At 45.7% G+C, this 12,736-nt stretch overlaps 1 long non-coding RNA gene across 1 annotated transcript; it reads left to right on the forward strand.

Moving 5' to 3' along the window:
* The first annotated feature begins 24 nt into the window (after nt 1–24).
* LOC112530292 lies at nt 25–10,540 on the forward strand. Its single transcript, XR_003071826.3, has 2 exons — nt 25–587; nt 1,032–10,540. It is a non-coding gene; the product is annotated as an uncharacterized LOC112530292 (long non-coding RNA).
* The last annotated feature ends 2,196 nt before the right edge of the window (nt 10,541–12,736 follow it).

The following is a 12,736-nucleotide window of genomic DNA, read 5'->3' on the forward strand; positions in this document are numbered from 1 at the left end:
CTGAGGGCGCTGCGCTGCCCCGTTCCCGCCTTGCTGGCGCTGCCGCCGCCGCCATGTCGAGGCGGTGAGGGGGCAGTGGGCGCGGCGCCCCCGCTGCTCTGCCGCGCTCCGGTTTGTGGCACTGCGTTCGCTGAAAGGCACCGGGGTGAAGCCAGGCGCGGCCACAGGACCCTGCTCTGAGGGCACCACCAGGGGTCCCTTCCTGCCTACAGCCACACAGCCTGCTGGAGTGACGTGGTGTCCGAAAGGCTGCGCACCTTCCGGGGTTACGGGCTTCTGTGTGTTAGGAGATGCGTATGCGCTCGTCAAAACGGCGTTGTGCTCTCTGTGCTCTGCTGCTCAGTGCCTGGCTGGGCAATGGTCTCCTAGGTCCCTTCCCACTCGAGCACATGGGAGAGATGGGCAGATGGAGGATCACAGGATGACAGAAACACAGAATATCCCGAGTTGGAAGGGACGCATAAGGATCATCAAGTGCAACCCCTGGCTCCACACAGCACTACCCAAAATCCAGACGCTATCTCTGAGAGCACTGTCCAAACGCTCCTTGAACTCCGGCAGCCTGGGGCCGTGCCCACTGCCCTGTGGTGAGGAACCTTCTCCTAACCCCCAGGCTGACCCCTCCCTGAAGCTGTAGCGCCATCGGTTTGTCCACAGAGCTGTGTGATGGGAAGGGATGCTGCTACAAATGGCAGTCTTAAAGGCTTTGGGGGGAGCATCACACACCGGTGGAGCTCAGTCTGGTCATTGTCCCCAAGTCCTCCTGAGGCACTCCTAGTACAGGACGTAATGAACTTTAAAGTAAAAACCTGCACCATCCCGTCCCCAAGACAGGGCTGTCATTTCGCTCCCGTTACTCATCTCTGAAGTGTTCTTTCCCTTGAAAGTGCTAGCTCATGGCAGTAGGTGGGGAGAAGGGAACTTTGTAGGCACTAGGAACTGGGTAGAAATCTCAGAGGCTGAAATCACTTATTTGTTTCATTTTCACTCCTTAACAACAATTCACCATGTCAAACTTCGGTTTCTTTCAGTGTGGCTGTGAAGCATCATCAGTAGAACATTGAAAGAAGACCTCCAGACAGCTTCCAAGCCATTCTGCCCCTTGTGTAACAGCTGTGATCTGTACAGTACAGCTGAGCTGGAATGCTACGAATGTGAGCCATCTTCTGCTTTGGGATAGTTGACAAGTTGCTGTTTCTCCCTGATGTAAAACCAGAGGGATCAACTGATGCTATAAAGTCTCTTTCAGGAGAAAAACGTGGCTGAGTTCCCTTGCTGGCAGTGACATAAAAAGAGGGCAAATCCATACGGATCAAAGGAAATAGTATTACGTAAAACCAGGAACAGAGGATAGAGTACGTGTGTTCTCCTCCCTTAATAGGTATCAGAGAGATTAGCTTATGAAAAACCAAGAGAGCTCTGTTTTCAGTATCTACAGCAATTACAAACTCTTTTTGATACCTTGGCATGGTGACTGGGAGAAGCAGAGATAACATACAGGGCACTTCACTCCTGCCAGTGGATCAGGTCCAAGTCGGTTTTGAATGCCTGAAAATTCCTGCTCTTTGACTTGTGTGTCCCTCTCACCTCATCCTGGGAAAAAATCATGAATCCTTTTTGAAGATGTGAAGCAAGAGGGTGTTTTTCACCCTGACTGTGAAGCCAGATGTGGCTGGTGCAAAGCTGTTGAATTCCAGGGGTAGGGAGCACTGCATGCAGTGAAAGGAGTGGGCCTTGTGTAGGTAGTGCAGGGCAATATGTGGGTGCCAACTGCTGTTTTTATAACATGCACATCACACAGTCCTTCTGTAGCTTTTTTTTTTTTTTTTTTTCAGTTTGAGAACCTGAGGACGTTCTACAGCAGGGAGTTTTATTATGGCTATTTTAGGGTTGAGAAGAGAGTGTCACCAAGACAAAAGACAGGCAGGTGGAAAAACTTGGGCAAATGCCAGGTGAGTGTTCATAGAATCACAGAGTCATTAAGGTTGGAAAAAGACCTTTAAGATCATCTACTGCAACCATCAACCCATCCCCACCACACTCACTAAGCTGTGTCTGTCAGTGCCGCGTCCACACGGTTCTTGAACACCTCCAGGGACAGTAACTCCACCATCTCCCTGGGCAGCTGTGCCAATGCATTAGCACTCCTTCTGAGAAGAAATGTTTCCTAATATTTCACCTATTCAAGGCTTTGACAGCTCTCTGCTCTTGGTGTTAGAGGCAACAGCTTCTGCTCAGGTATACTCCTGTTTTTGTTTGCAGTCTGCATATAGCTTGACATGGAAAAGCAAATCTTTATCCCTTTTCAATTGCTACAGCTTAGGGCTGCATTTGTTTGGAAAGTTAGGATGTTAGATCCTGGTAATGGATGCCACCCAGAACAGGAAAGAATATCACCTCCCTCTTATTTTGTTCTTTCTGTGAGATCTTCTGTGCCCACCACCGTTTTTGGTGAGTTGCAACAAGAGCCATGCCCTTCCCTTTGGAAAGCACGGGTGCTGCTTCAGCAGCAATTAATACACACGCATTGGGACAGTTTGCTTGTGGACAGTATGATGTCCTTTTGCATCAGAGAAGGATCATAGAATTATCTAGATTGGAAGATGAAACTTCAAGGTCACCAAGTCCAACTGCCAAAGCTCCCACCTATTCAGAATTAAAGAGAAAGGAACAGAGCTGGACCCAAACAAGCTATTTTTCCTTATCCACGCATGCCTTATCACTACAGTCACCAGAGGATGGAGTTACTCACAGCACACTAAAGCAGACAGTAAAACCAGCAGCTGTGCAGGTAAAGCAAGCAGTGTTCCTCCATGAAGTCTCTATATAAATGCCATTTAGAAAGGCAGTCAAAAGTGAATTCATGCCTTCTGAAGGGTGGTTCACTTAACAGGGGACACAGAGTACCCCAGGTGACTGTATGTAACTATTTCTGTCAACCTCCTGGCTGTAATTACAGGTCTCACCCCCTGCTGCCTTGTCCCCTGCCTTTAATGAGATCGCTTTGATAGATAAGGCTGTGACTCAATTAAATCTGACTGTGGCTTGAGCAAAGATAGTGATCCGCAACAGCCAGTCAGGCTTGGCTAAGGTTCTTCATGTGCTTTCTTTCCTCCTTCTGATGATGGATGCAACATTTTGCATTTCTGACAGTGTTTTGCATTTTTCAGGAGCCTTTCAACTAGGTCATTCAAATACTGTTTGCAAAAACAAGACAAAGTGTCCTTAAAGGCCCTTTGAACGTGAGGTCTCCATCCTTTGCCGTTGCACATGAATGGCCCTACCTTCATTCAGAGCCATGGCTGTGTGGGTTGCAGAGGCGAAGGGCAGAAATATCAAGCATTCCACTCATTTTGAGTGCCTCAGTGTTATGCTTCTAAAAATTTCCTAGGCACTTCGTCCTGCCGTAGGTGGGAAATTCAGCTGCTCAGCTTTTCTCAATAGTAAGTTGAAACTGTTGTGTTTTCATGTTTTTGTTTTGCTTTCTGCTTTACTGAAGAGAAGGTAGAGGCAATGTGGAATTTAGGAGAGCTGGGTTCCTCTCTCACTGCTTGATGAAGGACTTTTAGTGCTAGTTCAGAAAGCCCAGAAGACCACTTGTAGGGGCATGCTGTGAGAGCAAGAACAGCAAAGTCATTGCCTGTGGATTCAAATAAATGCACCAGTAAAGCTTTTGCAGTTCTTCAGAAAAACAAATGTTCAGGAATCCACTGATTAAAAACACAATGAAGGTTTTAAACTCCTGCTCTATGAGTTCTAGAGCTGTTTAAAGCTGTAATATGTGCTTGTGATACTTTTTTTTCCTTAGCCCATAATCTATCATTCCATTTTTAGTTACAGACACTGTTTTTAATTTGCCCTCCTTTGCCAGTTAGTTATCTGGGAGATAAAGCAGCTTTGAAATCCCCAGACTCCCTGGAACCACACTTTATATCTGTCCATGGTTGTGTGCACACTTCGCCGTTCCAAAGCAGATAAACCCAAGTACCACGTAACTCACTGCTTCTCTTGAGCACTAGTGGCTATATGGGAATATTTTACAGAGCATAGAATTGAGCCTAAAATGTCTTCATGTGCTCTTTTAAGAAATGCATATGTATTTCTTTTTGATAACTTCTCATTAAAATTTTGCACTAGAAAAGTAGGATGTTTTCAAAGAGGAACACCACGAAGTCAGGATTTGCAGAAACCCAGTGTCTGCCCATTCCACCTGTCTGCATGCGTGGTGCTGCAGTCTTCAAGTGACATCCTACCGTATTCACCATTCCAGGTGAGATGCTGCCTGGTGAGTAAGGAACAAGCTTTAGTAGACCAAGTTTCATCTTCAGCATTCTGCACCCTGCCAGTCATTCTACCCAGTCCGTTTTGTCCACCAAGAGCAGAAAGGTTTTCTCCATTAATTCCTCCCCTGTATTTTGTGTTCCCAGTTTATGAGCCGTAAGTCAAATCCGATCAAGAGTAAAATGCTTGGCCTTCAGTTCTGTGAAATCCTGGACATCACGTAGTTGGTGTGGTCCCAGAGATTGCGGGAATGAGTGGATGGGGTCATACAAAAAGGGGAAGGTACCCTTGGAGACCAGGGTCTATAGAGAGTTCAATGCCTTGTCTGTTCAACAAGTGCCAAGAAAGGTTGACATCAGGATCCCAAGATCTGTCTGGAAGTACTCTGATGGAGTTCACTGTCCTGATGGTGACCCTGTCGTATCTGATCTCACCTATACGAGGCCATGCCTCATTTCACCACACCTTATGCAGCCAATAGGGCTACTAAAGCTGGGTGTTCTCGGTAGTAAAAGAGAGGATGTGTCTGCAACTTGTTGATCCAAAATAGCCTGAATGTGCTAAGTTTTTAGGCTAGCTACATAAACCATCTAATTGCCAGGGCACTTTGGGAGGACTGAGAATATTATTCCGAGCATGACGAGGATGGATTTTCTGGAGGTGGCCGGTTCTGTTCCCGTAGAGATGATTACTTTAATACAATAAAAAATGAACAATATGAGTTTGGGCACCTATAGCCCTAAATAGCGACGTCTTTAAATTTCATTTAAGTCTGCATCCATCAATAAAATATTTGATATTTTTCACTAGACAACTGAGTTCTGCACAAGATGTTCAGTCTGGCCCTGGTTCATCAAATCACTTAAGTGCTTTGCTGAATCAGAGACTTGATTCTCATTAAATCAAGCACTTTGTACAAGGAGGCAGGGAGCATATTGCAGCCTTACCTCAATGCGTGGGCTCTCTTGGAAGCCAGTGTGCACAGTAATAGGTTATGGATTAGGACCATCCTCTTAAGACCCAGGTCTGCTCCGCATCTTCCACCAGATGCATTTCCAGCTGGTTATTTATTGAACTACCATGGGAGTGCTTGAGCTTTGGGAATGAGCTAGTCATTGGTGGGAATTAGCTAGTTGTTGTTTTGAAATGGCACTGATTTTTTTTTCCCTGAATTCTTCTATATAGCCTCAGGAGTATAGGAAAAAGGTTGGAAGTGCTGTGCTCTGAAAGGGAGTTAGACATTGAGCTGGTTCACCTTTGGGATAATCACTCCCTATGAAGGTTTTGACACTAAGCTACACAGCCTGGGAACCAAGAACTCCCAGATTTTCTGTGAATTAAGTAGAGATTCCATACAGGTCTCACATGAGCTGATGGCCAGGATGTGCAGTTCCACAGTAATCCCCCTAAACTGGGTTTATGTTGTGAGTTTGGTGCCCTGTGCCCTGCGAAACATGAAGCACGTACAGACGGTCAATGTTTATATATGAGGCTATTTCAGTACAAGGTAACTACTGAGGAAAAAAAGAGGATTTTATAAACGTTTTGAAACAATCAGGATAGCTTCATAAAATCCTCCATGGCCTAAAGTGGAAAGCCAGCAGAAAGAAGCTTTGCCAGCAAACACAGTTCATTCCAGCTCTTGCGGCAGGGAAAGAAGACAAGTGGCCTGCCAGAACAGTGGGTTGCAGTTCATCTCAGGAGTACATCGGGATCATTATAGCTCTGAGATGAGCAGTTGCCCTTAGTAAGAAAAGCACACTCAGCAGCAAAATTGTTCTACGTAAATGGGCTACAGCCCAGAGATAGCTTGTATTCCCAGAGCAACTCACACAGACACGAGCAAGCAAATCGCTGACCAACTGCAGGCTTTTGTTTTAAGGTTCTGAGTCCTCTTCGTCTGTAATAATATTCTGAAATGTACCTGTTTGCACTAATCACTTCACTTGTTCTGGAGCAGGAGAAAAGAGCTGCTTTTCAACACTCTGTAATTTCACCTAACAGAAAAAACAAGTCGGGAAATTAATTACAAGAAGAGAACTGCTGAGAGAGAGAGGGAGAACTCAGATGACAGACATAGTTGGCACGGTTGCAGCCTTTTACAAAAAAGTCATTTTTAAAATGTGTGTGTCCAGAAAATAAGCAAACAAGCCTAAAAAGCGCACTCAAGATCTTCAGAATGGATCCTTTGCATGATGGAGAAGTGCAGCAGAAGGAATCTGTTCAGTCTTTATTACAGAGGGTTCAGCCTAACCCCTTCTCCATCATTGGTATTACATGGGATTTCTGGTGCCTGCAAGGACAAGTACTAGCCCTGGGACTTTTCCAGCCTTTTCAACAAACGCATGCACCTACTGGTTTGCTTAATTTTTTAAATAATCTGGGGATGGCTGCTTACTGAATCTATTGCACCAGGCAGGTTATCATGTGGCTGTCATGCTTCAGGGCTTCTGTCTGCCTGAGATAAGAGTTGGTCAAAGGCTCTGGTTGGGGGATGACACCCAGACAGATTAGGAAAAATTGGCACCGGGTTTAATGAAATTTGCAAAAGTTTCAAGCACGAGCTGGCAGCTGACAACAGCACTGAGAAACAAAGAGTCAGTTTTTGTATTGTTCCTATGCTCCCTACAGAGGAAGAGGCCTCTTCAAAGAGAACATGGTTCTCCAGCACCAGCCCCTGAACCTAGGGTGAGGTGGATCACACAGAAGTCCCCGTGTGGTTTCTTCACTAAACTTGACCCAGTTCAAAGACCTGAACTTTGGGGTGAGATGAAGCTAGGGGCAGTAAATTCCACTGCAACTTGTCTTGCCCAAGCTTCTTGGAAAACTCTTGGCAGAGCTAGGATCTGCCCCATTTCTGCTTTGGTTTTCATATCTAGGGTAACCCAAAAGCCCAACCTCTGCTTAGATAGACATCTGCTATTCACCAGCGTACCAATAGTTCCTTATAATGTCTTTCTGGGAGCAGCTGCTTTGTGGAAATGCAACTTTACATTCATTCAACACATACTTTTACTAGGACCACAACATCAGTTTTTCAACAGTTGAAACTGGTAAATTCGCTGACTTGTACTTGGGGATTTTTCCCTAATGGAGCAAGGAGTCTATTGCCAAGCTCTGCTCTGAGCATGATCCTGTTGCTCTCTTTGTTCTTTCTTACAAGCTGCTGGAAAAAATGACATTCCCTGAGGCTGTAGTGTGCACGTCTGTCTATCCAAGATGCAATTACAGGGGAACCTGTAGACTGGGGAGCAGCACTGAGGAGAAAGTCCCAAGAAAATGTTCTTTGTTCCTTGAATGACACCACCCCGTACACAGGTGTCTGCCAAGTACATGCCTTACCAGCAGCCCAGCTCCCTATACCCCCACGTGGTTTTGTTTTATATATATTTTTTTCAATTATATAGTGTTTAGATAGGTTAAGACCTCAGCTTGCCAGCACAGAGCTATTGTCTGCATGGGCATGTCCTCAAAAAACAATGCAGAGAGCCCATTATGGTTTGGGATAGACCTGAGCTGTGTAACTGAGATCTACCCTTAAGCCTCAAGATGTTCTGCTCTAATGCTCAGACCCAGCAGACCCTTCTCTTGCAGATAAAAGCAAAAAACCACCAGACCCAGCATTTCCAGAGCTCAGTTTTCCCAGTTTTAACAAGCCTGAAGAGTTTATTTTGGCTCGATGGCTCAGTGTCAGAGTTCAGATCCCGCTTCGTCTGTTCAGGAGGAGGGCTGGTTGTTCCAAGCCTGGTCTGTAGTTGCAATGGAAGTACTTAGTGAGTTTAGCAAATACCTGCAAAAAATTCACTGCAAGACAGGTCAGTAGAAGTCATTTTCTTTGTGCCAGCATAGCAATATTGTTAAGGAACACTTTTTTTAATTGTTTATTTTGGCAGATAAGTTGAAATTTCCATAATGGCAAAAAATGTTTGTGCAAATGCTGTTAAATGCACTTATAAGTCTTTTTGCCAATCTGTTGCCATTTTTGTCTCATTTATCAAGATGGGCTAACGCAACGGAAGAACAGTAATCCCACAAGGAATGTTTGCTAGGATAGCTCTTCTGGAATACTTTCATTTGGAAATTTTAAGGCTGAGACCCTGCTGACATTAAAATTTATATAGATCGTGCGAAGAACTAGCAATGAAAACAGCTTACAACCAAGTCTTCTCCACACTATCCTAATGTGCAGATGAGAAAGCTTTGTCTTACTTCCAGTTCCTATACAAAGAATGAGAGCTTCCTCTGTTCCTGATACCCAGGTGAGTAGGAAGACAGGAATAACAAACAACACCAGTCCTGACTTCATTCTTCTCAGCTTATGAGCCTTACAGTGTGCAAACAAACCTCTCCAAGAGCATTGCCAAGCTCACCCTAAGGTATGTTCTGGAGAGCTAACGCGTGTCACGCCCATTCAATTCTCTTTTCATGCATCTCCAGGCAAGGGCACAGACCGCCCATAAAAGCATGCAAATCATTCTCTAGGCATTGTACTAACACGTGAAGGAAGGTATTTCCTTGCCCTGAGGAAATCACTGGCAAAGAAGACGAGACAGAGAAGACTGAGGAAGAAATGGAGGTAGTTCACTGTTCTCTAGCTGAAATAAAGGGAAGCTGAGGTAACCTCCAGGGTGATGGAGAAGGCATAATGAGTGGGACAACACGAGCAGATCAGCTATGATGGCTGTTGCCCATCCCAGGGCACTCCAGATCAAGTCATAGCCAGGGTGACTCAGGTGCTGCATCCAGCCAGGACCTCACACCCATGGGTGGACTTCACGTGGGCAATGAGGAGCTGCCCTTGGCCAAGGCCTCCAGCTCAGAGCTAAGGGATATGGGTGTCTTCTAGGGCCTGATGCAGTGTTTCTGTTGCTGAGAAAAGGAGCTGCATGGAGGAACTGCCTGCAAGCAGCTGACGTTCTACTGCTGACCTTCACAGCTAAACCTACTGGAGAAACATCCCTTCCACCCTCTTGAATTTTACAGATATTTTTAAATCTTGCTTCACAGCTCAAGGAAATATCCTTTTCCTCTTTCTTCATTTTCGAGGCAACATTTCCTAGTTATATTTGCAAGCTGAAAACACACACTGTCTCATAGGCTTCCTGATGCAAGCTGAGTGTGTTGAGCAAGACACCAGCATTACTAAATTGGAGTGGTACCTCTCCTTCTAGAGAGCCACAGCAGAGGAAACAGAAGGTTTTGCGAACCTCATCAGCTATTCCTGTTGGAAGTCACGAGAGCAGCACACGTCAAACCAAAGCACTGAATGCTTAAACAACAAATTCAGGTGTTGATTACTAGGAACACACCTTTTAATCTATATTGGCCAAGCAAGTTCAAAAGGGAGGTTTATTGTTGTGAGTGTGTGTACTATAAATAAGGGGTTATTTGATGTTCTGAATGTTGCATAACAGGCTGTTTTATACGATCTGACAAGAAATGTTTTTTTTTGCATGAGCTAGGTAGGTGGTTCTCTGAGGAATTGGATTTCATGGACGTGCTGAACTCTCTTTGGGGAGAGCATTCACCCTAAGAAGGATGGATCTGTCATGCTGCCTTTTTGCCTCTCCCAGCCAACAGAGAACAGACAGGGTGATAAAAGGGCACAACCCGCTTTGAGAAGAGTGAGAAAAATGGAATTATTTGAGTGAAGGAGGAATGGAGATTTATTTACTGCTCTTTCAAAGGAGGAGCCTGCTCTGCATCTGAGTTTTGGAAATACATTTTGTCCATGTTGCCAACACAGGCAGCAGCATAGCACGAGCCTGCTAGATCCTAGCACTGCTCCTGGAGTCCCCTGTAAGAAAACACAGGTGCCTTTATGGTCTGTGACCATCCAGCAATCCTGAAATCAGCTTCTAAGGTGATGAGGAAAATATATATATATCTATCACAGCAGCACAAGCTGGCACATGATGAGAGATGGGGACACAAGGCAGGGTGACATGAAGCCTTTGCAGCGAGCTGGAAGCTCATATGCACCTCAGCACCTTCAGGACTTCAGAAGGACCTGGACATAATGGGTGCTCCACCTCTCATCGTTAACTTCCCAAATTTCTGCTCATCTCTTGTGCTGCTTGGAACCTCATCTCTGTTCTGGATCGGTGCAGCAGATTACAGATGTATTCTTCTGATACCTAATACAATGGTAGCTCCATTTGTTTAGAATCAGTGTTCCACAGCACTGTTGCCCTTTGGTGGTGTGTCCATTTGTGAACAAGTGTTTTCAAGGATGAAATAAAGGAAGAGTGAAATTTCATCACAAATCTCTGATGAGCACCTTGAGAGCTCATTAAGTATTGGCAACCACTGCCATTGAACCAGACTGATGTATTAGTTTCACAAAAACAGGGCCAAATATCCCACTTGTTTTATGTTTCATTATGCTCTCTTTCTTTTAATACAAAAAAAAAAAAAAAGAAAAGTTTAAAATAAGCTTTGTGACTTATATATTAACTATATAATGTATTTTATGTGCAGCCCAAGACAATTCCTCTTCACTCACTGTGGCCCAGGCAAGCCAAAAGGTTGGACACCCATGAGTTAGCTCACATTAGCTAACACGCTCCTCAGAAGGCATGCTTTCTAAGCCCACTGCCTAGCTTGCTTTGTTCCTGCAGAATTTTTCTCCCTTCTCTGAGTCTTTAATCTGGAATAATGCAAACTTAGTTTGAATCCTGACACCTACATAAAATTCTCCTTGGTCCCAAGGACACGCGTCCCACCGGCCTATGGGGATGCTTGTCCCCAGGCCATAACTTCATAGATAGTCTCTTTTTTTTTTCCTAAGTCAAATCCTGCTTTTAGCCACATCCAAATTTTGGATAAACTTACATTTGAAATGAATGCACAGTCCATAAGCAGAGCCTGAGCCACATTAATTCCTGAGCCAGACTTTAATAATGCAGGAGAATTAGAAACTTGGGATGCTCAGCTTGATTTACCAAAGAGCTTGCACCTAATGTATTGAGTTGCAGGCCCTAGGCCCAAGCCGTGCAGGGCTCCTGTTGAGGCAGAGGAGCCTTTGAGGGCAGCAAGCATCCTCCCACAGGCCCCAGCAGCAGAAGGCATGGTGTTTGTTACTGATTTGGGTTTCAGGACATCTACAGGTGGTAACCAGAGAAGCCATGGCAGAGCTACAGGGAAAGCAAACTGAAATAGATCCAAGAAACAGCCCATGGGCTATCCTGTTGCAAATCCTTCTCAGAGGACATCAGAATGGCAGTAATGGAGATTACTGAAGAGCAGGTCTCTCATGTTTTATTGAATTCTAGAGAATAAAAAAGGCAAATTCGACAAGTTTGCAGATTGTATGTCCCTGCCTCAGGCAACAAGCCTGAGAAACCACCTGCAGGGAAGCAGCTTTAAGAAGGCTGGATCTCAAGGGTATCAACTTGGCCCCTGACACTCTGCACCTAGGAAGGGGGCAGACCCATACCGCATGCCAAGAGACACAGTGAGGTGGCCACTCCTGGGTCCCAGCTGCACAGGAGTGTGGCTGCTGCTGTGTATTTTAATTCCCCCCTCTCTCAGGAATGAGAGGAAGGAGTTAACAGCCCTATAACTACGTGCTGCAGCCCAGGGGCACTGTGCATGTCTAGAGTCAGGGAGTGGTGGGCTGATGGGCCCCCAGGCTCCTGCATACACGGGGAAAGGGACAGCTGCGCCCTGCTTCAGAAAGCTGTGTTGGCACCTACCGTGGCCTTGGAAGACTCCTGGTCAGCCTGACATGCACTCAGGCATGCATCTCTTTCCTTTGGAGCTAGTGCACATGAAATTTGTATCTCTACATAGAATCACTGAATGGCTTGGGTTGGAAGGGACCTTCAAGCCCACCCATGGTCAGAGTTTCTTCTCACCAGATCGGGCTGCCCAGGGTCCATTAAACCTGGTCTTGAATACCTCCAGGGATCGGGCACCCACAGCTTCTCTGGGTAGCCTGTGCCAGTGTCTCACTACTCTCTGAGCACAAGAATGTTTTCCTAACATCTGACCCAATTTTTCCCTCTTTTAGTTTAAAGCCATTCCCCCTTGTCCTGTCATTATTAGATGATGTAAAAAGTTGCTCTCCTTCCTGCCATCTGCCTCCCTGACCATGCTGAAGGGCTAGGAGGAGACAGATTCCTGGTGCTGCCTTTATCTTTGATTTCCAACCCGTTCTAACTGTGAACAGTTAACAAGAAAAAGGCCCAGTGCTTGGGAAGAGTTTGCTGCCGGGGTTGCACCTGTACTGCTTGGTCCTATCCCATGCATGACCTTGCCCCAAGGGGGGGAACAAGATGATCTGACAAGGGGATATGGGAAATAAGCCTAGCCCTCATGCTTGCTTCATTATAAAACCAGCATTAGCAGAGCTGCTTCGGAAATGTGGCTTTCCGGTCGTAGGCTGTAAGGGCTACATCGTCTCAAACCATGCCTCCTGTCCCCCTTCACCACACACCATGGCACTGAGGTG

The sequence above is a fragment of the Gallus gallus genome, chromosome 1 (genome assembly GCF_016699485.2).
Source record: "Gallus gallus isolate bGalGal1 chromosome 1, bGalGal1.mat.broiler.GRCg7b, whole genome shotgun sequence".
NCBI lineage: Eukaryota > Metazoa > Chordata > Aves > Galliformes > Phasianidae > Gallus > Gallus gallus.